Raw genomic sequence first — 14,333 nt, 5'->3', positions numbered from 1 at the left:
AATCATTGAATCCAGGTGTTGCAATCACTTACATGGCCACAGGTGTATAAAATCAAGTACCTAGGCATGCAGACTGCTTCTACAAACATTTGTAAAAGAATGGGTCGATCTCAGTGAATTCTAGCGTGGTACCGTGATAGGTTGCCACAGATGCAATGAGTCCATTTGTGAAATGTCCTCACTACTAAATATTCCACGGTCAACTGTTAGTGGTATTATAACAAAGTGGAAGCAATTGGGAACAACAGCAACTCAGCCACGAAGTGGTAGGCCATGTAAAACTACAGAGACGGGTCAGCGCATGCTGACACTCACAGTGTGCAGAAGTCACCAACTTTCTGCAGAGTCAATAGCTACAGACCTCCTAACTTCAAGTTGGCTTTAGATTAGCTCAAGAACAGTGCGTAGAGAGCTTCATGGAATGAGGTTCCATGGCCAAGCATCCAAGCCTTGCATCACCAAGTACAATGCAAAGCATCGGATGCAGTGGTGTCAGAGCCTGAAATTAACACCCGACCACGCGCCAAATGAGGGTGAATTTTGCAATTGGAGGGTAACACTGTCAATCTACCTGCCACATTGGCAGGTAGCCAATGAGAATTGAGTGATTCATTGGGCAGTTTGAGAGGATGCGACTACGTTCATGCGATCTGAAAGAAGATGAGGCCCTTCTCTGACTTCGTTTGGATGTGCAAGTATTAAACTGTTGGTGAGATGGGGCTAGATAATACGCTGACGTAGGCTACAGTACAATGACAGTTGCACAGATGTGTGTGCGTGTGCATGTTGGGAGTTGGGAAGCGGTGAGAAAATGTTCGGTACGCGGTAACTTTACCAGTAATAATAATTTACATTTAGTTCTGTTTAACCGTTCCTGAACGTGACTAAATCAGCTATCAACACAGCCGCGTGTGATGTGTTCAAGTACGAACTGCGGTAGGGCTGTGGACTCAGATTAGCAGCAGTCAGTATGACTGTCTGTGAAACGGGACATCAATGAATAAAAGGATTTTTAAAAATGTATATTGTAAGAGTTATTATTACTTATATTGATTTCGTTAATAACTCTACCGCACTTAAATTTGTATTCTTACAAATTAAAGAACAATGTTTGTGGGACAAGTGGATTTTTGAAGGGGCAAGTGAAAGAGAATTTTACTAGACAGATTAAAACATCAATAATAAACTAGGGAATCAACAAAATGCAAGAATGATTCTGCATTAATTTAGCGTAAGTGGCGATCGATAGTGGATAATAATATATAGCCTAATGTATAATAAACTGACGGTAACAATGCTGAGCTGTTGACGCTCGCACAGCCTCTTGTGGAGAAATCAATGTTACTGAATTATTCAGTGCTTTGAATGAATCGTTTGTTTCAAAGATTCAATGACCTATTCATAAACGACTGCCTCGTTCTTGAATGAATCAGCCGTTTGAACGAACCGACTCAATGACTAACTCATTAAAACGGTCACCTGCTGCCACCTACTGGGGGTTTACTTTCATGTTTAAACATTCTTTCCAACTTTTCTTATTTGTATTTGTTAATGCAGTTGTAATTTTTCTGTGTAAATTATTTAATTTGATTGGTAACAGCCCTACAGTGTCTTATTATTCTAATTTAATTTATAGATCAAATTTAAGAATATAAACTGAAAGCTGAAGCATAGCCTATATTTAATAAGATTATGGGGGGGGGGGGGTGCCCTTTATAAAAAGTAAAAATATCAAAGATATGCAGATTTAAATATGTCAAATCTGATTGAACACTGTTGAGAATATTTCTTCAGAATAAATTATATTTACAACACACTCACAAAAAAATCCGGAAAAGCACGTGAACAGGCTTAATGTCGAGGAGAAAAAAAGTGGCTGTGGCAGGTGGTCAAAAAAGTAAATTTCAGGCCCTGAGTGGTGTACACCACGCCATCACTGGACTCTAGGGACATGTTCTCTGGAGTGACGAATCACGCTTCTCTGTCTGGCAAAGATGGACTAATCTGGGTTTGTCAGTTGCCAGGAGAACGGTACTAAGTGTGAAGTTTGGTGGAAGGTGGATTATGGTGTGGGTTCTTTTTCAGGGGTTGGGCTTGTCCCCTTAGTTCCAGTGAAAGGAAGTCTTAATGCTTCAGCATACCAAGCATACAACTTTGTGGGAACAGTTTGGGGATGACTGCGCACCAGTGCACAAAGGAAGGTCCATTGTGAGTTTGGTGTGGAGGAACTTGATTGGCCTGCACAGAGTCCTGACCTCAACCCGATATAACTCCTTTGGGATGAATTAGAGTGGAGACTGCGAGCCAAGACTTCTCGTCCAACATCAGTGCCTGACCTCACAAATGCGCTTCAAGAATAATGGTCAAAAAGTGCCATAAACACACTCCTAAACCTTCCCAGAAGAGTAGAAGCTGTTATAGCTGCAAAGGGTGGGCCAACTCCATATTAAACCCTACAGATGTCATTAAAGTTCATCATTCTTAATCTGTAGGGTTTAAAAAGCCTTAATCCGAGGGGTTTAATATATATATATATATATATGGTCTGAAAGTCAGCACGTCAAAAATCGTTGGACCAGGAAATATTTGAGCTCGGAAGGTATTCTTGGTAACCTCATGCTCATTTTAGGTAAGCAAGTGACGCAAAGCAGCTTTTGGGAATTAGAAGGAAGGTGGTTTGAGGTTGAACCCTGCTAAGAAGGAGACTTACTTGAGGGATTTCTAATAAAGCTTGTTTTGTTTGACAGGATGTATGGTTGCTAACCAACATGCACACCATTTGCTCCATATATGAGGGCAGGAGATTGAAAGAAAACTAGAAAAGAGACAGTTTATCTTGTTTGTCAGCATGGCTCTAAATAGATTTCTGCAGCTTGTTGAAGGCTGTGATTCTCACGTTTTCAGACATCTTGCACTCATCCTGTCAGTCTTGACAAAGAAAAACACACAGCTTTTAACTTTTAATGGATATTAACGCCTGTGCAACTTGTGAAGAAGTAAAAAGTGCAATTTCTTCTTTGCATTTCTTAATTATTCAAAAATACACTTGGTTTGGTATGATAATATAAGGCAAATGTAATGAAAATATTAATTTACTCAAAATCGAAATAAAAAGAAGTTTGTTTTAGGATCGTTTTCATTGTCATTGACATTACATTGACATGTCACAGATCTTTGTCATTGACATTACTTTTGACATTTTTTAACATTTTAACATTGACATTTAAGCTAATTTAAATTGATAATGCGGATGGACATTTCAGTTTCAGATATTTTGTCATTTTACATTTTGTGCTTTTTTGTCTGGATTTATTTTGTTAATTACAACAATAATTTTATTTTATCTTCTTTTATTGTATTTTGTTGTGTTGCGTTGCATAAAAATTAGGGAAATGTGCTTAATTATCATTAAAAAAATTAACAATGCAGTAAGTCATTTTCTTTGTTTCTTTTATTATTTGTTCCTTTTCGTTTTGGAGTGAGATACTGTACTGTATGTTCTTGACAGGATTTCTGTTTGTCATACATTAATGCTTGAGTGCCCTCGTCTCCATAGACACATGCAAAATTCCATGTTGTAGGCTATGTGTCACATGTGTGGTCTGTTTTGGTTGTGTTTTGTTCCATGTACTTCCTGGTTTCATTTGTCACATGTTCCTTTGTCCTTTGAGTTTCCCGCCACTTGTCTGTTTCCTTGGTTACCCTCGTTAGTCACTGTTCAGCTGTGTTTAGTTATCATCTCCTGTATCACCTGTCCTTCATTTTTTCAGTCATCTGTGTTTTTATTTAAGTTCCTCTTTGTTCACTCACTCCTGATCTGGTCACAGTTATGTTAAGTCAGTTATGCATTGTGTTTGTACCTGCCTGTATTTAGTAACCTTCTTCAGTAAACTTCGTTTGAGTCACGTATTTGCCTGTCCTTGCCTTCCTGCCTGAGTGAGTGACTGTAAAAGTATGTTGCACCTACAGTATGTTTCAACGTTTGGACAGGAATCTGTAAAACCTCACAAGACTTCCTGATGCAATCCAGGAGTAATGCAGAGTTCATCGGAGGTCCAACACAAGCAGTGTTATTGGAAGGCAGAAGGAAAACTTTTTAATCTTATTTTGACGTGACCTTCTTAGAGGGTCATTTTGTTAAATTACAGAGTGGGATTATTCTGAAATGCTGCCTGTCGAAGGTCCTCACACAGCATTTTACCTCAGAAAACCCTTTAAGCGTCACCTCACTTCCCATCACAGAGCATCTTTCTGATTTTGAAGGAGGTTTTCTTCTTTCCGCTTTGTGTGACCATTTTTTGTCACCGTAAAAAAAGCCGCCCACAGGCTTTTGCAGAAGCTGTCAATAAAGTCAGTCATTTGTCTGCGACTAGGAAGCTTTGTATGGATTACATCAGTCAGGAGCTAACAAACAGCCAGCCAGCTTTGTGATGTTTCTCCACTTCGACTGCTCTTGAGCTCTGATGTTTGTCTGAAAAACCTTTCATCTATCACATCCCCGCTCGACTGTTCTCTTCTTTAACAGAGATCGTCAAAGACAGCCTGTCTCACATGTTGATTTATTGCCACCCACCATGCTTTTTTAATCATAACTTTCCTCTGTGATTCTAAACACACATTGGTGCTTCATCATTCAGTCTGAAGATTTCTTTACGGGTAAAACGCTGGGAGTTTGGATCACTTATTCAAGGAAATGAGATTTAGAGGATATGTGGTCTTGCATTCGGACGTTTAGACTTGTGTGAGATGTGCAGGTCTGAATCCAACTGGCATTGCAATACAATTCTTACTCTTTTTCATTGGCTAACTAATGTTAACTAATGAAACCTTATTGTAAAGTGTTACCAAGAAAGCTTTATGAATAAATGTTGGAGTTCCCTTTCGTTCAGTCACTACGACGTAACGTTAGTGACTAACGAATGGGGGTTTCGCTTAGAAGCCTATCAACTTCGAGTTTTGAGAAAACGCCCAATGGCGTGCCAATGCCATGGGGCATGCGGAATTTGCATACGTAGCTCCGCCTCACTGCGTGAGTATATAAGGAAGTACGAGGCAATATCGCATTATGTTTCTGCTTTCGGAGCCAAGAGTACCTACCTCTTCACTCCTACAGCCTTCTGAGACTCTGTCAGCTTCTTCGAGACGAGCAGCTTTCCAGTCGGTGTTGGTGTGACGGCGCGTTCCAGTGATCGCATACTTCCTGCCTGCTGATCTGTGCAGTGGTCCGCCTGACAGCTGGTGTGTGTTTCCCTGGGCGCTTCGGCATCGACTGCGAGGCTTTCCTCTCACAAAAAGAGCTTGCGCGTGGCACGTCTTTTTCAAGACGGCTCGCCCGTGCACTTCCGGGTGCGATCGATTTTCCGCTGCTGTCTGAGGACGCATTCACTGCTCGAGCGTGTTTGGGCTTCAGCGCGCACGGGCAGTGTTTGCGGATGTGTCACGTTTCCATTACGGGGGCGTGACCATCGCGATGTCACGGTCGAGACTCAATGATCTCCGTGAGGAGAGAGAGTCCCCTCTGCCACACCCCAATCTACCGTCCCCGAGTGAGATGGTACTTTGGCTGGTGGCCAGGGTGACCTGAGGGCGGTGCTGTGGTATTAAGAACCCCGACGTTCATTCCTCGGGCCACACCCCCCTCTTATACATCGCTTCCGCGAGTGTTGGATTGAATCTACGGCCCGTCTCTGACGCCCCGTTCGTTCAGTTCACGCTCCGGATAGCAGTGAGATGTCGATCGCCGCATCCCAAGGTGGGCTGGAGTCCTTTGGGGATGACGATTAGGTTGTGCTCCGCCTCCGGGTGTGTCAGCACTGCCTGATCTGACCTAAAGTTGACAGCCATGTTATCTCGGGCAGCCGCGAGTCTCGCGCTGGTGTGGAACTCCGCCCAGTCGTGGGTGCTCGTGGTTGCGCGATTGGTTTTTGGGGGCGGCACCCGACAGCTGTTGGGCCCCGCCCCCAATGCCTTTCGCTCCCGGGGTGCATGAGGAGATCACGCGGTCCCGGAAGTCCCCGTGCTTCTCGCGACCGTTTGGTGGCCTCCTCCGCCTTCTCTGCCCTTGATGGGGCCGCGGCCTAGGGTACACTGGGGCCCCCTCCCCCCCCACTGTTGAACTCTCTGTTGCGCACTACGGTGTCCACAGAGGGCTTTGACGTGGCGTGGTGTGGCTGTCCTAAGCACCCCCCCCAAAGCCTGTGGGCTCGTCTACTTCGGTGGCGTGGTCCCGCAGTGCTACGGGCAGGCCGCCGCCCCTTTGCACATGCACAAGGGTGGAGCCGACCCAGGGCTCTTCATTGAGCTGCGTGCCGCAACTGACCCCGCCCCCGGGCGGTGAAGGTGGCCACACGCTCCCTGGGTCGGGCGATGTCCACAGCTGTGGTCCGGGAGAACACCAGGCCTTACCTGGTGATGTGGAGGACGTTGAGCGGGCCCGCCTCCTCAACTCACCCATATCCCAGGCTGGCCTCTTCGGCGGCGCGGCTGAGAACTGCGCCCAACAGTTCTCGGCCGCCCCAGAGCAGACTGAGGCTGCAACACGTACTGCCCCGGCGGCCAGCTCCTGCACCAGCCGCCGGCCCAGTCGCCTCAGTCCGCTCGCCGCCGAGGGCGCCCTCCCTCTTCCCGCCCGGCCCCAGCAGCAGCCTTCACCTGGGCCGCGCCGTGGAGGTGGTTGAGGATGTCGCCCAGTCCGCTCCCCAGACTGGTTAAACGCCAGGATGGAGGTGGACAACTCAGAGATGGGTTCCAGTTCTTCCCAGGGGATGGTAGCAGGGCCTCTCCTTCCCCCGGTGGAGGGCCGGGGGAAAATCCTTCCGCTGCTGGCCCCCGGGCTAGCAGCGCTTGGGAAGAACTCATGTTCCTGTCTCTGAGCACCCAGAGACCGGTGATGACAGTGCGCGCCACCCTCGGGTCTCGCCACTCGCATCCCTCTCTGTCGCCAGCCCCCTGGCAGAGCAGACCCCAGTGGAACGCGAGTCCTTCCCTGGTCTCCTCTGTCAGGGCGCAGCCGTTAACCGTGCTCCGACCCGGGGACGCCCAACAGCCTCCCCTGTCCGCGCCGGTAACGCTGCCTCGCTGCCCCACCCAGGGTACGTCTGTCGTCCGGATGACCCCGTTGGTGCAGTCTCTGGAAGCCTGGCTTCAGCTTCCGGGGCTGTCCCGCTGGGCTGCCCGGACCATCAGGCTCGGCTACGCGATTCAGTTCGCGCAGGCTCCTCCCCGTTACAGGGGAGTCCGCTATACCATGACCGGGGCCCATGCCCCCGTCATGCGTGCGGAGATTGCCACTCTACTGGCGAAGGGTGCGATCGAGCCTGTCCCTCCAGCCGAAATGAGGTCGGGGTTCTACAGCCCCTACTTCATTGTACCCAAGAAAACCGGTGGGTTACGGCCAATCCTGGACCTTCGCATCTTGAACCGATCCCTTCACCGGCTTCCGTTCGAGATGTTGACTGCGAAACGCCTTTTCGAATGCGTTCGTCCGTACGATTGGTTTGCAGCGATTGACCTGAAGGACGCCTACTTCCATGTCTCCATCCTTCCTCGACACAGACCGTTCCTACGGTTTGCTTTCGAGGGGCGGGCATACCAGTACGCAGTTCTCCCATTCGGGTTATCTCTGTCCCCTCGCGTCTTCACGAAGATCGCCGAGGCAGCCCTTGCGCCCCTTTGGCAGCACGGGGTCCGCATCCTGAACTACCTCGACGACTGGCTCATACTAGGCCACTCTCGAGTGCAGGTTTGCGGACACAGAGATCTGGTTCTCCACCACTTAACCCGTCTGGGCCTTCGGGTCAACTGGGAGAAGAGCAAACTTTGCCCCGTGCAGAGGATCTCTTTTCTCGGTATGGAGATCGACTCGGTCGCCATGTACGCGCAGCTTTCGAGCGAGCGCGCGCAGTCTCTGCTGACTTGCCTCCGACAAATCGAGAGCAAGAATGCGGTTCCACTGAAACTTTTTCAGAGGCTCCTGGGGCATATGGCATCTGCAGCCGCGGTAACGCCGCTCGGATTGCTTCATATGAGACCGCTTCAGCACTGGCTTCGCGATCGAGTCCCGAGATGGGCATGGCAGTCTGGCACGCTCCGGGTCCAAGTGACTCGGGCCTGCTTACAGACACTCACCCCGTGGTCGAACCTCAGCTTTCTACGGGCCGGTGTGCCCTTAGAACGAGTTTCCAGGCATGTTGTCGTATCGACGGATGCCTCTGCCACGGGCTGGGGTGCCATGTGCAATGGACAAGCAGCCGCGGGCTCCTGGACAGGACCCCAGCGTCTCCTGCATGTCAATTGCCTCGAGTTGCTGGCAGTACGGTTCGCCCTGCACCGCTTCCGAGCGTTGCTGAAGGGTCAACATGTGCTTGTCCGGACAGACAACACGGCCGTAGTAGCGTACATCAACCACCAGGGCGGTCTACGCTCCCGCCGCATGTCTCAACTCGCCCGCCATCTCGTCTTATGGAGTCAGAAGCGCCTGAGGTCCCTTCGTGCTGTCCATATTCCGGGAGTCCTGAACCACGCAGCCGACGAGCTCTCGCGGTTTCAGCCTCTCCCGGGAGAATGGAGACTCCATCCCCGGACGGTTCAGCTGATTTGGGAACAGTTCGGCGACGCACAGGTAGACCTGTTTGCCTCCCACGACTCTTCCCACTGCAGCCTGTATTATTCCCTGACCGAGGGCACGCTCGGCACGGATGCACTGGCGCACAGCTGGCCGCGGGGCCTACGCAAATATGCGTTTCCCCCAGTGAGCCTACTCGCACAGCTTCTGTGCAAAATCAGGGAGGACAAGGAGCAGGTCCTTTTGGTCGCCCCGTACTGGCACGGCCGGACCTGGTTCCCCGAACTCATTCTCCTTGCGACAGCCCCTCCCTGGCCTATTCCTCTGAGACCGTCCTTACTCAGAGACGGGGCACCCATTGGCACCCGCGTCCCGACCTTTGGAACCTCCACGTGTGGCTCCTAGACGGGACCCGGCAGGTTTGAGTGGCCTACCACCTACGGTGGTCGCCACCATCACTTCCGCTAGGGCAGAGTCCACTCGGCATGCCTATGCGTTGAAGTGGAACCTCTTCGTCACCTGGTGCTCTTCCCGCCAAGAAGACCCCTGGAAATGTCCGATCGGGTCCGTGCTTCAGTTTCTCCAAGAGGGGCTGGAGCGAAGGCTGTCTCCCTCCACCCTCAAGGTAAATGTGGCCGCAATATCTGCCCACCACGATCTCTTGGAGAACAAAAAGGTAAGTCAGCACGACCTGGTCATCAGGTTCCTGAGGGGAGCTAGGAGACTGAATCCTCCTCGCTCTCCTCTCGTACCCTCTTGGGACCTCGCAGTAGTGTAACTGCTCTGCAGAGACCTCCCTTTGAGCCTTTGCGGTCGGTCGATATTAAGTTTCTGTCTATGAAGACGGCTCTGCTGACCGCATTGGCCTCAGTCAAGAGGGTCGGGGACCTGCAGGCATTTTCGGTTGACGAAGCGTGCCTGGAGTTCGGGCCGGCTAACTCTCACGTGATCCTGAGACCCCGGCCTGGATATGTGCCCAAGGTTCCCACCACTCCGTTCAAGGACCAGGTGGTGAACCTGCAAGCGCTGCCTTTGGAGGAGGCAGACCCAGCCTTGGCATTGCTCTGTCCAGTACGCGCTCTCCGCGCCTACGTAGACGTGACGCAGTGTTTCAGGACCTCAGACCAGCTCTTTGTCTGTTATGGTGGAGAGCGGAAGGGAAGTGCTCTCTCAAAGCAAAGGCTGTCTCACTGGATAGTGGACACCATTGCTTTGGCTTACCAGCAGCAAGGCCGACCATGTCCCCTTGGTGTGAGGGCACACTCCACCCGGAGTGTGGCTTCCTCTTGGGCTCTAGCGCATGGCGCCTCGCTAGCAGACATCTGCAGAGCTGCAGGCTGGGCGACACCCAACACATTCGCCAGATTCTATAATCTCCGAGTGGAGCCAGTGTCCGACTATGTACTCGCTCCCTCGAGGGGCCGGTAAGGACCAGGTTCAGGTGTCTTCGCTTGCTCGCCACTCCACTCCACGGACTGGATACGTGCGATATTTCCTCAGGTGAGTTCCCCGAGAGCCCTGAGCTCCTCCAGCACTGTCGACGCCGACATCAGTTCAGTCTGCCCTCTCGAGCCCAGACCCTCATGTCCGGCCAGGTGCCCCATGTGCATGGTTCCCTCTGGCGACCCCCACATGTGTATTTCACCGTAAGTCTCCGCAGTGAGCGGGTTTCTTCCCTTGGTGTGTCCCCGCCACCCCTAGGGTTAAAAATCCACCTTCGGCTGGTACCCTAGAGATCTCCCATATGCAACCCTCTCCGGGTCATATGTGTCTCTTAAGTCCTCCCCACGGGTAGGCATCTTGGCATTCCCTCACTGGGATATGCTTCCCAGTGTACCTTGGTAATCCTGTGTTAAGTGGGAGTCCTTCGTCCGTACTAGTCTTACGACAGGGTACTCACACTTACGCAGGGCACTGGAAGATAGCTGAGTGGCGGGATTATATTGGGACCCCCATTCGTTAGTCACTAACGTTACGTCGTAGTGACTGAACGAAAGGGAACGTCTCGGTTACGGATGTAACCCTCGTTCCCTGAGGAGGGAACGGAGACGTAACGTCCCCTTGCCACATCGAGCTGTGTTGCCTGGAACGCAGGAGTTCAGTCTTGGCTCCTCAAGCAGGTAACATAATGCGATATTGCCTCGTACTTCCTTATATACTCACGCAGTGAGGCGGAGCTACGTATGCAAATTCCGCATGCCCCATGGCATTGGCACGCCATTGGGCGTTTTCTCAAAACTCGAAGTTGATAGGCTTCTAAGCGAAACCCCCATTCGTTAGTCACTAACGTTACGTCTCCGTTCCCTCCTCAGGGAACGAGGGTTACATCCGTAACCGAGACGTTCTGCATTTGCCTTGGTTTTATGTGATACTGTGAGCTCGGGAAGTTTGAGGTGATTAATTGCAGATCAGCAACAGTAATTTGAGTTTTTAGGAAATGTGCTGTTTTCCACATTTTAGGTGAGGTGTTTTCTCACTTAAAATGTAGTAATAGAGATATGCATTTATAAACAAAATTGCCATAGCTCATTAAGTGTGTTAAAACAATGGCTAGGATTTTTAGGTGTGTAATATTCTCTCATAAACCAGTAACAAAACACATGATGAAGTGACTCGCTCACAAGCTCCTTTTCACTCTCTGTTCTCTTCCCCAATTAAAATTATTTTTCATGAACTGTTAACACAACGGCATGTTTATTTTTAACTACTCAATTACCACCTAAATATTAAAAGGGCTTGTTGATAGTTGAACTATGCATGCTTTGAGTTGATTAGAAAAGCTTAGTGCCGTGCTCATTGTATCAATTATAGGTATATTAATGGGACATTATGCATGTCACCAGATGTAATGATGTGACAGGCTCATTATGTGTCATTTCATAAATTGCTTAATGTGCTATCAAACTCATTGTCATTTATGACTTAAGAACACCCGATTCAAATTCAGTACATGAACAGAGGTGGAGATGAGCACCCGCACTCACCTGGCACACATTCTTCTAAAAGGAGGGTTGATTGGTTGAGCAGTTATATATTTCAAGTAAATAGACTTTTTTATTGTCGGATTGACATTTACAAATATTTATATTTATTTACATTTATGCACTTTGTTTTTTTACATAGATGCTATTTAAGCGACATGCATTCAACTTATTGGATGTTATCATGCATTCCCTGGGAATCGAACTTATTACCTTGCCATCATTTTTTTATTTATTTGTACAGTGGCGTTTAAAGTCAGAGACCACATTTAACATCTTCAAAACATATTTTATATTCAAAATATATATTTTTTAAATTATAAAAAAAATTACGTTTGAAAATTTATAAACAAATAAAAACAGATAAGCGTAAAATAAATACATTTATACTATATTAATTATATTATATCATTAAAATATATGAAAATATATTATATTATATTAATTAGGATTATGTAATTATTTTTTCATTCCTTTATGGTCAATTGTTATATAGATAATATCATTTGTAATTAAACATTTCTATTAAATTAGAAAACTGTGAAATGAAAATAATTTTTACTAGTGGGCTCAGACAATTGGACCCAACTTTACATCTTAAATAAATGACTAATTTTATATTCAAAATATATATATAATTTTTTTTAAATAAAAAGAAAATTAAGTTTGAAAATGTATACAACAAATAAGCATATTATAAGCGTATATATATTATATTCATTATATTATATTATAATATTTATTTTATTCTTTTATGTTCAATTGTTATATTGATAATATCATTTGTAATTAAACATTTCTATTAAATTAGAAAACTGTAAAATAAAAGGCATTTTTGCTAGTGGGCTCAGACCGTTGGACCCAACTTTACTTCTTATATAAATGACTAATTATAATATTATATTTTACATGTAAATTATGTAAAATACAGTATTATAGTTGTTTTAGATTGAATTTACACATGCATGAGAACATAAATGTAGATGACATAATCAAACACTTTTGACTGCTCTAGTTTACTTTTAGTTCAGTGATACAGAGGAAAAGTTGTCTCCACAAGGTAGATTTTCATCATAGCTTATACAGTGTTCATATGCTGTCCGCTGTCTGATTTCATACCAAAATACACAATCAAAGGTATTTGATATTCTCGCATCTGTTTTCCTCCACCATCTTGGCTCAGCACATAGGAAAAATAGCCAAGAATGAAATGAGCAGGAAGGTTGATAAATGATCTTTGTACTGATTTCTTTTAGATGAGCCTGGAAACAAACCAAAGTCTAATAATATATTTGCCATATTTGCCATTTGTTTTATGGAGAGACTGTTAGATTATCCTAATGCATTCTACCATACAGATCTGGCAGCTGCTATAGTTTTAAATGGGTAATTCCATGCATTTTTATCATTTTCTTTTTTGCTTCATACAGTATAATGTTAGTGAAAGATGTGTTTGTCATACTTCAGTTTCTTGTTTTCCACGTTTCTGAACACCGAATGGGTGTCATTGACGTGTAAATGTGAGCATTCATCTGTTGTGTTCATCTGTGTTCAATACTTATCTGGTTGGCTGGCACCAGAAAGTTGTGGAAATGGGAACAAAGTTTTGACTTCTGAAGTTTGAAAGTTACTGCAAGTTTTCCTGGCACATTTTCTGTTTGATTTCTCAATACAAGATTAATTATCAGAAATACAAGAACCAAAGGTTAACTGCATATAACAACACATTCTCACACCCAACTCGTCACATATGGACGCTTGACCCGGACCCCTTGTCGTCACTTTTCAACGAACTGGGCGTACCTTTATCGTCAATTTTCGACGTGCAGGGTAGTCCGATAGACTTCTATAGAACTCTGAACTGGAGCCTGTGGCGTTGAAATTTGACGTATTGGGTAAGCACACCGCAGCCCGTTGTCTGCGGTGAATGGGTCGAGACTACAATAACTAAAAATTAAAAGGAATAGGCTACAATAAATGATCTATGCCAGGGCTAGTCAAAAGGCAGCCACCAGATCATATTTATTTGGCCCTCCAACTGGTTTTTGATGTTCAAAACCCCTCGCAATCTGATATCAAAGTGCCCTCTGTGCAAAGGTTTAGCTCGTTCATAGGCAACCGCATTCAGCGGTGAGTTTAACAACGCAGGTAAAATGGCATTCAGAGGTGAGTTTAACAACGCAGGTAAAATGGCATTCAGAGGTGAGTTTAACCAAGACAACGCTCAACTGCAGGTAAAACGGCATTCATAGGTGAGTTTAATAACCCTCCATGGCGCGTTCAAGTAAGCATTTAAGCGTTTTCTTGTCATGGGTAACATTAGTGACAATGCTTTAACTAGAGCATGATGGATAACGGATATTTAATCGGAGGTTTGTTGATATTAATAAATATATATTTAATATGCTACGATTGTGTTCAATTAGTCAAAGTTGTGTTTAATTAATTATTTATATTTATTAAATCCTCTTAATTAATTACGCTGACGTCACTGTGGGGCGACCCCAAGGACCATTGCGATTTTCCACTCGGTAAGTAAGTTAGTAGAGTTCATTAATAGAGGTGGATACTATTCTTAAATTTACACATCAAAAACTGTTGAATCAGGGCACTAAGTTGTGTTTAGAACCTTTAGACGTGTAAGGTGGTAATTTCTAATGACGCTAAATGATATAGAAGACATTATTAATAAATATATAGGCCTAGCTTTCCTACACCTACAGGCTAGCAAAGTTAGCTAATCAAATACTGAAAGTTCATTTTTGTCGTATATAATCATGCAAGGTACA

The sequence above is a fragment of the Gobio gobio genome, assembly GCF_949357685.1.
Source record: "Gobio gobio genome assembly, chromosome: 13".
Taxonomy (NCBI): Eukaryota; Metazoa; Chordata; class Actinopteri; order Cypriniformes; family Gobionidae; genus Gobio; species Gobio gobio.
This window is presented reverse-complemented; position numbering follows the sequence as displayed.